Source organism: Desmodus rotundus, chromosome 4 (genome assembly GCF_022682495.2).
Source record: "Desmodus rotundus isolate HL8 chromosome 4, HLdesRot8A.1, whole genome shotgun sequence".
Classification (NCBI taxonomy): domain Eukaryota; kingdom Metazoa; phylum Chordata; class Mammalia; order Chiroptera; family Phyllostomidae; genus Desmodus; species Desmodus rotundus.
In genome coordinates, this window is record NC_071390.1 from 137,005,175 (window position 1) to 137,020,696 (window position 15,522).

Genomic DNA, 15,522 nt, shown 5'->3' on the forward strand with positions numbered 1-15,522 from the left:
CCTGGGCTACGATACACTCCTGTCATCGAGTGAAATGTTGTTTCGCAGCACGTGGCTGTGGTCCCCACCGTGGGACATTGCTGCAAGGATTACAGATAACGCACCTGGTATGCCTGGCAGCACTCAGTGAATAATAGTTGTTATCATCATCATCATCATCACCTGATGGCAATTCGGGTTATAACCATTTCCAAGGGCAAATTTCCTTTGGAAAGAGTACAGGAGGCTTTCCTTGAAGACTCTAAAGATAGTTTCCTTTCTCTCCACAGCATATCCCCTCTTCTAATGAAAACACAGGACTAAAATGGTCCTGAGGTATCTAGGCCCCTACTTAGGCTCAAGTTCAGACCATAGTGTTGATTTGCCTTGTTTAGAAGTTCTGGGAGAGTGAAAAAGAGGGTGAGACAAGAAGAGACCTGGGAAGATCACCCCAAGACCACATAAGAGAAGTTTAAAGAATTAAAAACAAAGGCAGCACTTTCGATTCCCCAAAGCAAACATAATTTAGAGATTACTGACTAGGGACTAGGAGGAGAGATGAAAGGGGCATCCATCTCAAGATAGAAATTACACCTGCTGGATTATTAAGTGCTTCTGTTAGACCTCAGCGAGCTGTTAGGAATCTTCGGAACATGTTGCAGTGATTCCCCAAACTGGGCTTTGATGTTTGCGTGGCGGCGTTGCAGCCGACTCCTGCTCATTTAGGAGAGGCAGAGCCCACTGACGGTTTCAGGCTGACTATAATTCAGGCTGTCTTTATTAAGACAATTATATGAAATTGCATATAAACATGGGTCAGATGCTGTTCTCCTCCATCACAGATGCTCCGCCTGTTTTTTTTTTATTAGCTGGATGGATTTAATTATAAAACTCTATTAGGTAATTATCATAATGTTTGGTCCCCAAAAAGCAGTAAAGCAAAATTAAATACACTGTGTACAGACTAACAAATTTTGAGGACTTTGGAATAAAATAAAATCTCTCAAATAAAAATAAGCAAAGCATTGCCCTGATTTTCGCCCATGAAAAACCCCCATTCAATGGAGTAAGGAACGCAGATATGTGCAGAAATGGTTATAGTAAAGTGCTACAGGTGCAGATATGCATGAGCTATTTTAGGGGACTGGAGAGGGGACCTATAGGAAGGTGGCCAGGAGGATGAGTATGGAGAGTGAGGGGAGTTGGAGTTGGCCAGGTGGGGGGCCGGGGGCAGAGGGAGGCCTTCTGCCCAGAGGTAGAGTGTGAGCAGAAGCAAGAGGCAACAGGGACTTGCATGAGTTTCTCATTGGCTGCGGGGTGATGTGCCAGCAGGGCAGTGAACGGTGAGGCCGGACAGGCAGGAGGGCCCTGTTTATATCCAGGTAGTGAGCAAAAGGGGGCCAGGGACCATGCTGAATCTATTCCCTGCCACATCCCTGCCCGACCCAGTGCCTACTGACGAACACCTGACAAGGACCTTTGACTGTCCCCCGAGGGGCAACAGGAGAATTTTTTCAGGATGGAGCAACATGGCTGTATTTCATTTTTGAGACGGAGGTCATCAGTTAGGAAGGGTTTCCATCAGAATTAAATTCTTAATACCACAATTCTACATGTGAAGATGTTTGCTCATTCATTTTATTTATTTTTTCTTTCTTTATTCTAATGAATATTTATTGAATGTTCGGTATGTGCCAGCGACGGATCTAGATTCAGGAGAGTCAGTAGTAAACAAAACATATAAATCCCTGCTCTCTGGGGACGGGCTGATAATAAACAAACGTATAAGTAAAATACAGTTAAATAGTCTCATGGAAGATGATGAGGACAATAGCGAAAAATAAAACAGGGAAGGGATTAGGGAGAGGGCAGCAGCAGAAGGGCAGCAGGGGAAGTTGTTGTTTTTTAAGAAGAATGATCATAGGTCACGGTAATTTGGGGCATTTAAAAAATTGAGTGACATCTCTGAAAAAGAAATAAAACTCAGCTCCATTCCTCTCTACTGAAAACATAAAAGAATGAAAGAAAGATGGTCAGAAAAGATCTTGTTAGTAAAGTAAGATTGGATCAGAGACCTGCAAAAGGGCAGGCTTGATTTCCGCTGAAATCGAGGGCAGGGCAAAGGCCCTGGGGCCAGAGCAAGCCCGAGCCTGGGAGGATGGCAGGGAGGCTCCGGTGCCTGGAGCAAAGTGAAGGCCTACTAAGTGGTGGACCCGTGGTGCTAATCAACCACCAGCAGCAATGTCACCCGAACTTGTTAGAAATGAAAATTCTTACACTCCTAACCCAGAGTGATGTGTGAATCAGAAACTTGGTGGGCATGAGAGGGTGAGACCCAGAATCTGTTCTGATAGCCTGCCAGGCACTGACTTGTATCTGAGAACCACTGTCTTAGAGCTACATTCCAAGACATCCTTTCTCCCTAGAGCATCTCTTCTAGACAAGCTCACCAATTTCTGTAGGGTCAGATGCCCTCTGTGTATAGTGCTGGGGAGGACGTTTTCCTCTACCCTTCTAGGTTCTTCAGGCAGGTCTACAAATTACATGAGCATGAGACAGCGTAGAGGAGAATATCACATTTAACTACATACCTGTATAAGGAGGTCCCTTAGAAATGGGGACCTACGGAAAATGACCAAAGCAAGCAACTTTTATACTTTTTATGCAAAGAAACAATAAATTTGTGAGTATTTGACAGGATAAAGTAACTTAGGTTTGGGTGCTTAATTAGTAAGGAATCTAGAATTTGGGCGTGGGATAGCAAATTAGTAGAAGGTAACAAGGTTTGCTATACAGGCTTCTCTGTCCTGAATTCTCTCTCTGGTGATAAGGATGCGCCTCTTTCCTGCTGGTGCAGGCAGGGTACTTTTCACAGGGAAGATTTATTTCCTGCTCTCAGGGACAGAGGAGGGTCAGAGAATCTTGTGTACTGGCTGCTTTTTAAGTAACTTTAATTCAAAATAATCAATATGCCACTTTGGCATATTTGGGAGCAGATGTCCACTGGACACATCCCAAATTTAAAATCCACCCCCCACCCCCCTGGTATCTCTTTGTGAGTCCTAGACTCGTGTATCCAGTCCCGTCTCAACAGATAGCCTAGCCAGCTTCCCACATGGTGAAGTCAGAATCCTAGAAACATGCTACTGAACTCACCTTGTTTGTGACGTGGCTTATAATGAATTCTGTGCCATTATAGTTTGGGAGTAGGTGTGACTTGTATTTGGTGGCAGGGGAAATCATCACATCACATCACTCCGTGACAGCTTCCAGCCCCATCTAGCCTGGGAGAGACTGACTTGCGTTTTCCCCTCCAGCAAAGGGGCTGTGTCTGTTAAATCCCGGGGCTTTTCCCCCCATGCTGACTCATCATTGATACATTCGTGCCAGAGATTGATTGATCGATGTCACCTGCACATAAAACTTCACACTCTTAGAAGTTACAACTGGAAAAGGAACATTTGCTGAAAATTTTTTTCATTCAATTTCACGAATATTTCTGTCATAGCTCCTTTACGTGATGAAGCAATGGGCCAACAAATAAATTGCAAGTATTGAGTTTCGGTGGCTAGGCACTGTGCTAGGCACGGTGAGGGATGCGATGCCTCCAAATACTGAACAATTGAAAGATAATATGAGTGGGGATTAACAATGCAGCCTCTGAAGTCGGTCTGCCTGAGTTTGATGATTGGCTGTTGCCTACTTATCATCTGTAGGATCTGAGATGGGTTATAAAACCTCTCCCTGTGTTTTCTCCCTGCTAAATGGAGTTAATAATAGTACCAGCCTCACAGGGCTGTTGAGAAGATTAACTAAGTTATTGTGTGTAAAGCACATAACACCAGTGTCTGGTGTTTGGTAAGTGCTAACTAAGTGTTAACTAGTCATTAGTGTATATTTCTGAGTGAATATACAGAAAAGGTTTGGTGGTAGACCTAACCTATGTACTTGAGTGTACCTGCACGGCACACTGATTTTATGCTTTGGTACTCACTGTAGTAAAGCTGCTCCCAGGGGCTCCAAATTACATTAATCAGCTTGTGATGCTTTGATTGCTCCTTCTCTGCGTTTTAGAAAGACTTGCCCTGGGTTTTCGTTGCCGTGAGTTGAGGCAGTCTAAACCATGATTCCCAACCAGGAAAGAATAATAAGCAATAATCTAATATAATGAGAACATAACAAGATTATAAAACATAGCTATTAAAAATGACATTGCTATTACTAAAAATAACGGAATAAAACACAGCTACTGAATGAGTTCTTCATATACCCTAGGGACCATGGTTTTAAGTACTTACTCGGGCCAGGAGAGGAACTGGAATTCTTTCTTTTTGATTGAAGTGGTTCATCACTGGCCTTTAATTGACCTGGGAGTGAGGAGAAAAGGGATTGGGGATGAAAATAGAACAGGGTTCACTTAAAACCATTCCAGCAGTGTAACCTGCCCCCAAAGGGGTCTTTATCCTTAAAACTGGTTGCAGTATGGAAGGAGAAGATGCCAGTGTTATTCTCTAGAAAGATAGGATATTGGATGTAATCCTTTGCTCATATGGTACAGGTTAGGAACTAGCGTAACCATATAGCTTGCTGTCGCCTCCCAGGTGCCATCCAGCTCTAATGGTGCTTCATTCGGTCTGTAATTAATAGTTGTATGTAAAGTTCATTTGTGGCCACTCCCACTGTGACGGCCTGTATATTTCATATGTACACTATGTGGGGGTCCAGGCGTGCAAGGTTGCGCTCAGGGTCTCAGAACAATGACTCTGGGCTCACAGAGTTGTCTCAGCACGTTGTTTACCTTTTTAAATCCCAGGTTCCACATCTGTAGAAAGGGATAAAAATAGGCAGCACCTCACTGGGCATCTTGCGCTGATCCAATTAACTAGTGTTTGGAAAGCTCTTAGTACCTGCCTGGTACAGAGTATGTACTCAATAGTAGCTGGCTTTCAGCTGTTATCAGTTGTATGGTTTTGGAAATAATCTGTGTTGAATCCAGTCTTCATAAGGCTGAAGAGAGACATTATTATCAGGTCCATTTAAAGGTGAGGAAATGGGCACCAAAAAGTCAAGACTCAAGGTCACACTGGGCCTTCAGAGCAGGGGGCCCAGGCTGTCCAAAGTCACTGGCCCCTAAGAAGGGATTATGCAGCTCAGACTGAGATCCACCCCCACTCTGGCACCTGTCCTCTGTCCTCAGCAAGGCACATAAGCAAAGGCACAGCGTAGAGTTTTTTATTTTCTCCCACAAAAGTAACACTGGTGAAGATTCTAGCTGAGGAATCTCGTCTTAATTGCCCTTCATCTTGCCCAGAGCTTGTCGGGGAAGCTGTGACTCCAGATCTCAGAGTTAAGAACCTGGTACTTTTTATTTAGTACAGAGGGCATAATTTCTGCTATGCAACTTTGAACATGAAAAACATTGCATTAATTTACCGTATCTTGCATGTATAATGTGTACCCATGTTTTTAGCCCAAACTTTCAGGGAAAAAAATCTTTCATTTTAACTTTTAATTCAATTATTTACTTATATTTAGAAACAAAGCCGATTATCCTATTCCAGGGTGGTATTTTGCATACAGATATCATTATTGCTTTCTAGAGTTACATTTTTAATGCATAGGCATAAATAAAAGAATTAAAAACATTTATATAGATATGGAATTAGTACTACCCACGTATAATGCGCATCCTTATTTTTCCCTCAAATATTTGGGCAAAGAAGTGCACATTATATACGGCAAAATACAGTGCTTTTCTAAACCCAGTTAAGTCTAATTATATCTTCACTCAACAAGAGGCAAGAATTCACTCTTTCCCCTCCTTCAGTTCACCTTGTGTCTCAAGACAGGAAAAGGGTCTCTTATCATCAACCCAGACTAGTTTGCCACTGAGATGTTAAGGGGAACAGTATCCAAGAACTTGAGGTCCATTTTAAAGCCAAAGACCCCATTCCTACTGGCCCTATCCCAAGACCCTTTGCCTAAGACACATCTCTTAAAATTGAGTGCCCCCACCCAGTGTCCACGGGTGCCCTCTTGAGGCATGTAGACAGATGTGACCCCCTTCCTTCTTCTGGGAGTGCTATGGCCTTTCCCCATCCCCTTTTACCCCCTGCATTTCCAAGCATGAGAGCACCCCTCCTCTCTTTGGGAGTTAAACTCTTTTCAAAACCAAGCTCCCTAACTCTGTGTGAGAGAGGCAAGGGGAGCCCCTGGTATTTAGGTCTCAAATCCTACTTGCCCTCTACAAGGGCACAGGGAAAGTATTTCTCTTTCTTTCTGAAAGGTCTGCAGCAGTGAAAGCAAAACACAAAGGCAAATGTCCAGAAACCAGCCTGCCAGGGTTTCTTTTTTCAGTTACACTCCTCAGAAAGTATCAAACTGGAACTGAAAATGGAAACACTATCTTCTTTCATCCCAACTGCCTGTTAGGGTGGGCAGATGAATCAACACTTTGCAAAGGTCCTTTGATTCTTTCCGCCTTTGCGCGGAACTGCCTGCATTCTCCAAGGTGGCACTGGCTGCTCTTCAGAAAGGAGACTGTTACAAAATTCTGACTGGCAAAGCTCGTCACCCATCAACTAAGGATCACACTGGTAATGTAGAGAATACATTTTCCCCTTATTTTCATTAACTTCTAGACAAACTTTGAATTTTATCTCATTCATCAAGTTTTACCATGGCCTTTTTCTCTTAGTACTTAAATTCTACAAATAAGGTTTGTCTTTCCTAATTTTTTTTTAAATCCTCACCCAAGGACATTTTTTTCACTGCTTTTAGAGAGGAAGGGAGAGAAAGAAACATCGATTAGTTGCCTCTTGCACATCCCTAGTCCGGGTATCAAACCCACAACCTAGGTATGTGCCCGGACCGGGAATTGAACCTGCAACCTTTCAGTTTATGGGATGATGCTCCTAACAACTGAGCCACACTGACCAGAGCTGTCTTCCCTAAATTTTCATTCATTCTCTGTCTGGGCACCAAACACAAAAAGGCTTAGGGGGTAAAAAGATCATGTGTCATATACTAGCCCAGGTCTTGCAGGGAAACAGTGAGAGTAAAACACATAAAGGCCCTCACAGGGCTTATGCGTATACTGCCAGGCCCTGTTCTAAGTGCGTCACATATGTTTATTCATTTAATCTCACGTCAACACTATTTGGTAAGCAGTATTCTTATCCCCATTTCATAGATGAGAAAAGTGAGGCACAGAGAAACTTGCCCAGGGTTGCACAGCTAGCAGGTGGCTGAGGCAAGATTCAAGCCCAGGCAGTCCAAAATCCATCTGTGCCCTTATCCTGGGGCTATGAATACCCATTGTGACTCAGTGTTTAGAAACAAATAAACAGGATGATACAAAGAGTACCTGGGCTAGGCCTTTTCCCTTGTGTTGATCAGGGAGGGTTATTTAGGAGGCAGCCTTTGAACCAAAGCCTGAAGGATGACAAGGAGCCAGCTGTACAGAGAGTGGAGGTGTGAGGGTGGAAGAGCACTCAGGCCAGGAAGAACAAGAAGAGCAAAGAGAAGAAAACAGTTGTTCGAGGGCAGAAAGGTGGCCTGCGAGGCAAGCACAGAGGGACAGGGAGATTAACGTGTGATGAAGATGGAGAGGATGCTTCAAGAGAAGGAGAAGCCCTTGGCAGTGGTTAGGTTGTGCAGTCACATGAGCTGAGTTGTTTCTAAAGTTACTGGTTGCTGGGTTAACAAGGAGATGAGTGAGAACCTAGAATACAGGGACCTGGAAGAAGGGTATGGAGGTGGCGGCCCTGGTGGGGTCAGGTGGCAAAAGATAAGGCTGGATGGATAAGGAGAGCTTGGCGCTCAAGCCATTCTAGCCGTCTGAAGAAGTGTGGACTTTATTTCTAAGAGCCAGGGAAGCCCTGGATTGGTTTAAGCAAAAAAGTTCTATGATCAGATCTGAGTTTTAGGAGAGTTACTGCAGCTGGTGAGGAGAATGTGTCTCAGCGACAAGACTGGATGGATCCCAGTCAGGAGTCTACTGGAGATGCCCTGAGGCAACGTACACCCAGCGAGGCTGGGGCAGGGTTACTGGTCTACAAAGATTGACCAGAACCAGGCACTGGTGGAACAAGTCAGACAAGGGGCTGCTCCTAAGGAACTTTTCAGAGCTTTTTAATAGGAGAGCTTGGGGTGTGAGGAATGAGTGAATGGAAGGCGATAAGAGACCCTTTATCCCTGTTTCTGGCTTGTGGGGGTTGGACAGGTCCTGTGCAGTAAGATAGAGAACCTGGACCTCTGGCTGGACAGGTTCAGTTTAGGACATACTGAAAATTCCAGTGGCCATGGTGGTAAAGCAGCCCGTGAATGGAATGCTAAGGATGGGAACTAATTATCTGAAAGAAAATGGTAGATTTGATCATTTCCTCATTTACTCCCTACTAAGTATAGCAGTTACAACAAATCAGCCCTGGACACAGTCTGTGTCCAAAGAAACAACACTCCCCTGAGGGCCTCAGGACAGGAGGAGATGGATTCCGATTGCATTTCGAAAGAACTGGGCTTTGCAATAGAACAGTCCTCGAGGCTCCAAAAGTACAGACACATACCCTGCACAACAGCCTCCTCTGACTCAGTTCCGAGGCACGGACAAGTCACCAGCACGGTCAAGACCACTTGGAGAGAGGTCATCCGGACACACGTGTTCAACTTTTCCTCCAATGCTAACCATACTCAGTTTCCCTTTGTTGGCCGTGAATCGTCTTAAACTCTCCAGATTTTTCTTTAGAGGTATTTAGAGAAGAACACAATGGGTGTGTTAGAACTGCGAGATTTCTTTCCGTTACAAAGTTTGTAAGTTTTCACTCCTGCCCATGCTCTGGAAGTACTGGTGCTGGGTCTCCCAGGGTCTCCTTCAACTGCGGTAGAGGAGAACCAGTCTGTCCCTTGAATAGTGGATGGATGATGAATGGATGGTTGCTGGAAAATTCAGCGATGAGTGAGTTCTAGAGAAAGATTTTACCCCTGAGACAAGCTAGCTTTTCCACGCTAGCTAAGTTGTGCCCCTGTCTGCTTTGCTCTTTATTTTATCAACTGTGTTTTGACAATTCATGAAAAAAAATGTGTCTAGGGCAAATTGAGCTCCTGAAGCAATAAACATTTAGACATGGCATGTGAATTGAGTTATTGTTCTTCGTAGGGATATTCTCCAAATTTGTTTCTCTTTTTTTGGACGGAGCACTTGTCAGGTTTTCCTCTGCACCCCGCCCTCCGCCGCCCCCCCCCTCCCCCCGCCCCGGCGTCTCTGGAAATGGAAGTCTCCTTTCCCCAGTAATTCTTGCGAATCCCTGACAATAGCCCCGTGGCTGGGTTATCTTGCAGGAACTTCCATTCCCAAAGAGTTGAGGGGAGATTAAAATTCAAATTCAAGAAAATTGGACTAGCTGGAGGGAGCTACACCTTCAGCCAAGGCCAGCCAGAGTCGCCTCTTTCTCTCTTTCTCTGGCTCACAGGGTAGGTTTTGTGTGTGTCCGTGGGGGCGGGGGGGGGGTGGCAGGCGGACCATTCATTCCAGATTCCCTTCCCTTCCTCCTGCACAGCCCCCGCAAGTCCGCAGCCTCCTTCAGGACCTAACTTTGTCCCGACTGCGTGTGTGTGGCCAGCCCCGAGCCACTGAGGGTCCCCCGCTCCCCGGCCACAGCACACAGCACGGGCGGGGGTGCTCATTGTGTCCCGCACGGGCCGCTCTGCTTGGCACCCGCCAGCCCCGTGCAGGCTGTGCGGGGAGGGGGGGGCGTGGCGCGGGGCCGCACCGTGCAGCGGGGCGGGCACGGCGGGCGAGGGGCGGGCCGGCAGCGGGCGCCCTGGCGCGCGGCCAGGCTCGGCGGGAGAGAAGCGAGCCGGCGATGGACTGACGGTGGGCCGGCGGCGGGGCGGCGGGGGCGGTAGGGCGGGGGCAGCGACTGGCAGGCGGCTGCTGCGGGTGCTGTGGAGGAGGAGGCAGAGGCGCCGGGCGTGGATGCCGCGGGGTAGGCCACGGGCCTGCGCTCCCAGGGCGGATGGGACGCCGGTTTCCGTGGATCCGCCGCTGCACACCAGAAGTTCCTCTGCTCCCTGAGACGCGCAACAAATAAAAGGTAATGAATGTGTCTTTGTTTTCCAGCCGCTATCGCGGGGAGGCGATTGACTATGCAGCACTTGTGTGTCCTTTTTTAAATGCTGGGCCGGTGAAAGGGACATGACACTTCTTAACGGAGGACGTAGAGTACCTAATGTCGTGGATGTGACATTTCTCAATGCAGACCCCACGTGAGGCCCACACTGCTCCCTTCTGCAGCCCCTCCTCTCCCACAGGCGCTTTCCTTTGGCACCGAACTCTCTGAATTTACCCCGGGAGAAAGAAAGGACATGGCTGTGTGCACACCACGTGGGATTATGTTTAAAAACCATTTTTTATGGAAATGTCAGGAGAGTTCTGCCCTTCGGGTGCAAAAGGGAGCGATTCAGACCAGGGTGGCCAGAGAGAGGCAGTGACCGCCGGCCGCCGGGGACTGCTAAAATGGACTGCTCTTTACATTCCAAATGGCTGCAGCAAGTTTGATGCAGAAAGGAAGGGAAGGAGGAGAGGAGGAAACCCCCTTTAGTACGTGGTCATTTAAAAATGACCCCACGCAATGCTCCTGTGTTGCAGGCAGCTGCCCAAATGTTGGTACACGTTACATTTAGAAAAGATTAACCAGCCCTGCACAGCTTCGAAAGCTGTGTGGGCTGCTGGTGTGTAATCAGGAACTCAGTGCCTTTCTCCCATGCCTTGTTAGCAGAGTAACTGCTCCGTAGATTCAAGCAAATTCTGCGGAATTTCCAAGGGATGGCGGTGCTAATAATAGCTCTGGCTATAGCTACTTAGTAGACATACTCATTCTGAAAGATGCAGCCATGCCAGTGCCCCCGGAAGCTCATCTCGCTGAGAAAGGCCATCCAGTGCAGGAGAGGACTCCCTGACCCCAACCATGAATGGATGAAGCTCTCTCTCCCCTGTGAATGGAACATCCCAACAGAGGCCGCGGCTGCTGCGGCTGCTTGCTGCTGCTTGCTGCTGCTTGCTGCTGCTGCTGTTCTGGCTTCTTGCAGTGTGAATCCTCACTGCTTTTGATTGAAGGCATTCTCAGAACACCTCAGACAGGCACATTTCTAAATCCCAGCTGTTCAGGTTGGACAGCTAAGTCTATTTTGGAATTGCCTTAGCTGTATTTAGACACCTGGCCTGGCTGACTTGATCTGCATTTACCTGATTGAGTTTTGAACAACTGCTCATATCCCCTTCTACCTCAGCATCCATAAGTCTCCTCCTTTCCAAAAGCATGACTGTGACTTGTAGGAAAGCACCAGAGAGCCAGGAGCCAACTTCGGACTTCACCCAGGGAAGCCACTTCTGACCCCAGGGAAAGTACCTCAGGTGTCAGATGCAAAAATCTACCCCTTGGACTCAGAGAACTGGGTGCCATCTTTAAAATGTGCAATAAAGTGGGGTTTGGAGGAGGACATGGGAAGCCACGTTTAATTGTTTTGTTTCTGGTCTTCAAATTGCTTCAAGTTCATTCATAAAATTTTGCCCCATTTCTTTGGAGCAAAATTGTCTGATTTGGGCAGGACCAGAGGAACAGACCTCTAGATTAGCAGAAATCTGATTTTGATCCTCAAATTGTCACTTGTCTCTTGCAGTTTGGAGTGTCAGGGGATGAGCCACTTCTGCTAACTGAGGGACCCATCCGGTACAAATGAAATTTGGGTTTACTTAAGGCACCACAGGAAGGAGGATCCTGATGTAATAGATTAGAATCTACTTGGTACTGCAAGGTTAAATAGCACAATTAATGGAAGCAATATTTGCACATGCTTTGAATCAACACAATGTTATCTGATCGATGACTAGAATGTTGCCACCAGATAATGAAGTAACACCTGATGTATAAAGTTATGTGGGTAGAAGTAATCTTTTAGAAAAATAAAACAATGACAAAAAACTCTTCTCATTTGAAAGGGGAACTGTGGTAGTGGAAATGAGGATCAGAAAGTCTCCCGACCCTCTTTTGTTCTGACAGAGGATGACCTGCCTTTGCTATTGCTATAATCTTTTTTGGCTCTCATCTCGAACTAATTTTATTAATAAGAGTTGTTATTTATGGCACAGGGCCTTTGTGTAATTTGCAGACATTGTTGCCAAGTCCCCTGATAGCCCGGCAGGTGGCTCCTACCATTAGCATGATCTTGTTGTTGGGGAAACTGAGACCCCTTGAGGTTCAGTGAGTTGCTGATTTCATAATCCATGAGAACTGCATCCCAGATGTGCACAGTACTCCATTTCATCATAACAGCAAAGCTGCGGTCTGGGGTCGAAGGCAAGGCCAAGCATGAGTCCTTGCGTGGGTTCTAGAACTTGGCAAAAGCTCTGTGGAATGGTGTATACATACACCAGAGGTGTGAAGGAAGGGCTCTTGAGTCAACCCTGATAAGTTGATTTAAAAAAAAAAAGCGTGGATGGTTTGTGATAGGAAAGGCAGTGATGAGGTACGGATCCAGGAACTTTGGTGTTAAAGGGACCTTTCGGGGTACCTTTCTCTTTTCTCTCTTTTCGTAAGTGCAGGGTACAGTGAGACCGCCTCCAAGGAAGATCTTTACTGACTTTACTTCATAAATATATCACTCGTGGTCACATTATTGATGCCTCTGTGTGTGTGTGTAAAAGTAAAATACTTATAGTTCTGCTCGTACTTACCTGTTTTGAGTTGCATTTAGTCTGACAAACTGAATGAAAAGATGTTGGGGCACTTTCAAATTTAAAGCTTCATTCTTAGATATTTTGCATATGTAAATACTTCTTTTTAAAGGAACAGTATAGCTTATGGAGAATTTCCATTTAAATATTCCAAAATGAGAAATAAACATACTGACAGATAAATAGCCGACGAGTTCTTTTAAACCACTTCTGCATAGTATCAGAGTGTGTAAGTTTTGATTCATCTATGACTTTAATTTGTAACTTTTATATTTTGGATAGCACTTGATGTGTCAAAATCTGAGGCAGAAATTCTCTATTTTGGTCTATTAATTGTGGAAAATTCCAGCATCTGTGCCCTGGCAGGTGGCTCAGTTGGCTGGAGCTTCATCCACACACCAAAAGGTTGTGGTTTGATCCCCAGTCGGGGTGTGTATGAGAGGCAGCTGGTTGTTGCTTCTCTCTTACATCATTGTTTCTCTCCCACCTCCTCGTCTCTCCCTAAATTAACATATCCTTGGTGAGATTTAAATCAAATACTAATAATAAAAAAAGGAAGAAAATCCTAGCATCTCAATTAAAAATAATTTCTGAGTTCTAAGACCTCATAGGAAGAGAAACCATAGGATAAAAATCTTCTAATGGTTATTTGACCTAGATCCTAAAAACTGTACTCTTCTTGAGCGAAGGGAGGAGGAAAAGAGGAACCGCCTTGCCTGGACGGGAGCAGTAGGTGCCTCAGGCCCACGTTCCCCTGTGCCCTGCTAGGACACTGGCTGTGCTTTCACTCCCCCTTGTCACTTTCTGATTCTTTGCTCTTCATTGCTCCCTGACAATGGAATTGAAGGGACAAAAGAGGACATTGGGTGTTTCCTAAAAGACAGGAGCTGAAGTGAGAAAAGGAAGGGAAGGGATCATTCTATCAGTTTCGTAGGATATATAGGTTCTAGAACTTTTCCTACCTTAAGCAAACTCAAAGGCTGAAAGAATCTGGGGAAAGAGACGACTAATAACCGAACCTGTTGGGGAAGGGTGAGATTTGAGTGTTTTACCTTGTGGTGTTCATTCCAGCCATCATCAGACTGAAGTTCTTTGGTTGTGGTTTCATTTTGATGCTTATTTTTCCTAGGCCATTTGATCTCTAGAGCTGGTCCAACAGTTCCTGGAATTTTGGGCCTCCGGGTTGCCCTTGTGCACCAGGGCCTGCCGGTTTCACTGCTCTTCTGTAAGAAGTTTACTGAATCAGAATAACTCTGACTTATTAAAAATTCTCCACAGGAGTTTCCTATTGGTTCCCTAAATCTATCAGCTGCCACCTTTCCACTGTCCCACGGGATCAGCATGTCTTTCTCTTATAAGGAATCATCTAGGCACATCCTTACATTTGAGGCAGCCTGTTCCACCACTAATAGCATTATTCTAAAAATAGGTACCATTATGCCTTTCTCAAAAGAAGACCAGAGCTATTTCTACTGTTTAATGACTTGCATTCATGCTTATGTGTATGTCCAATTCTTAACTGTGTCAGTTGAAATTAGGTATTTTCTCCCAAAAGAGAAATAGTTTTCTCTTTGATGATAGAAATTACTGCTACCAATAAATGCCATGATTGTCAGAAGGATTGAGGGCTCCCGTTTAGTTCAGTGGGCTTGTTACTACCAAGTGATCAAGGAGCAATGAGTCGGTAGCCTCTGTGTGAACTGAGTGAGTGACCCCTCAGCGAATGTTCAAGCAGAGCTGATGCTAATTCAGAAATGCAGCATGTAGAGTCTAGCTTGTTAGGAAGCCAGATCTTTTATCTGTGGTCGTTTGGGGTTTGTGTTCAACTTGGAGCTTCAAGTGCTCCATGATGCATCACAAGAAGAAACTAGTTGTCCACCATCAAGAGCATTTGTGCATGTACACCTTTCTCCCCAAACTCTGGCTCCATCCACGTGCTCCTACCTTAGCAGCAGTTATTTGCCAATTTGTGGTTACTGCATACTTCCTGTTCACCTAATATTGAACCTCTGCTCACGGTGGGCACGCAGTAGATCCTGTTGGAGTAAGTAAAGCACTGAGAGAAACTTTCACGCCACATTCCAACATCAATGTACAGGGTCCGGCAGAAGTAACGCCATTGAGTGTGGTTGGCAGGGGACATGAGTGTTTCTCACACAATGGACAGCAATTTGAACATTTCACCTAAAATGTCATATGGTGTGCTTGAGTGTGATACTGTTATGTTACAGAATTACATGCTTCTGACTGTGTAATAGAAGTTTTGGTATAGATTAGCAGCTTATAAGTAGGGTCGTTATCTGTGCCGGACCCTGTATTTAGGTATCTTTAGAAACCTGGAAATCCAAGTGGTCTGAAGTGAAATGTCACCTGTTAGGTCCTCTTGTGTCTGACCTTTTCTTAGTTCACACTGTGGAATGGCCCTGTCATCACAGCAATGGCTTGCCAACCTTGGGCCAGAAGTCTTTGTACTAAGGCATGAAACTTTTAACAACTTTCACTTCAGATTAGCCCGAAGCTATCCCCCCAACTTGAGGCTGTACCTTCCCAATTTCCATCAAAATCAGCCTGTTCTTCTGGAGTTGCAGTCTTATTCACAGGGCTTTTGCCTTTCTTTGTCCTTGCTGGGTGAAGAATGCATGAAAAAAATGGTGCGTAATGGGGAGTTAGATTGATAATGCATGGCAGCGAATGGAAATAATAATTGGAGAGTTGCCAGGCTGTGCCATTCATAACCATAAAATGCACAATTATGCTTTCACCACATGCCTGTGAACAAGTATTATAGATATGATGAACGCAAACCAGGG

At 45.4% G+C, this 15,522-nt stretch overlaps 1 protein-coding gene across 5 annotated transcripts in view; it reads left to right on the plus strand.

Annotated features, from left to right (window-relative positions):
* Positions 1–15,522, plus strand: part of FRMD4A (FERM domain containing 4A) — a 445,706-nt gene that overhangs the window by 221,181 nt on the left and 209,003 nt on the right. Inside the window, exon 1 of one of the 5 annotated variants that reach the window (XM_024575987.3) lies at positions 9,881–10,073. The exons of the other annotated variants lie outside the window; for them this stretch is intronic. The gene's annotated coding sequence lies outside the window, so the exon portion shown is untranslated. Of the gene's footprint in view, positions 1–9,880; positions 10,074–15,522 lie in introns of those variants that run through there. 5 annotated transcript variants of the gene reach the window in all.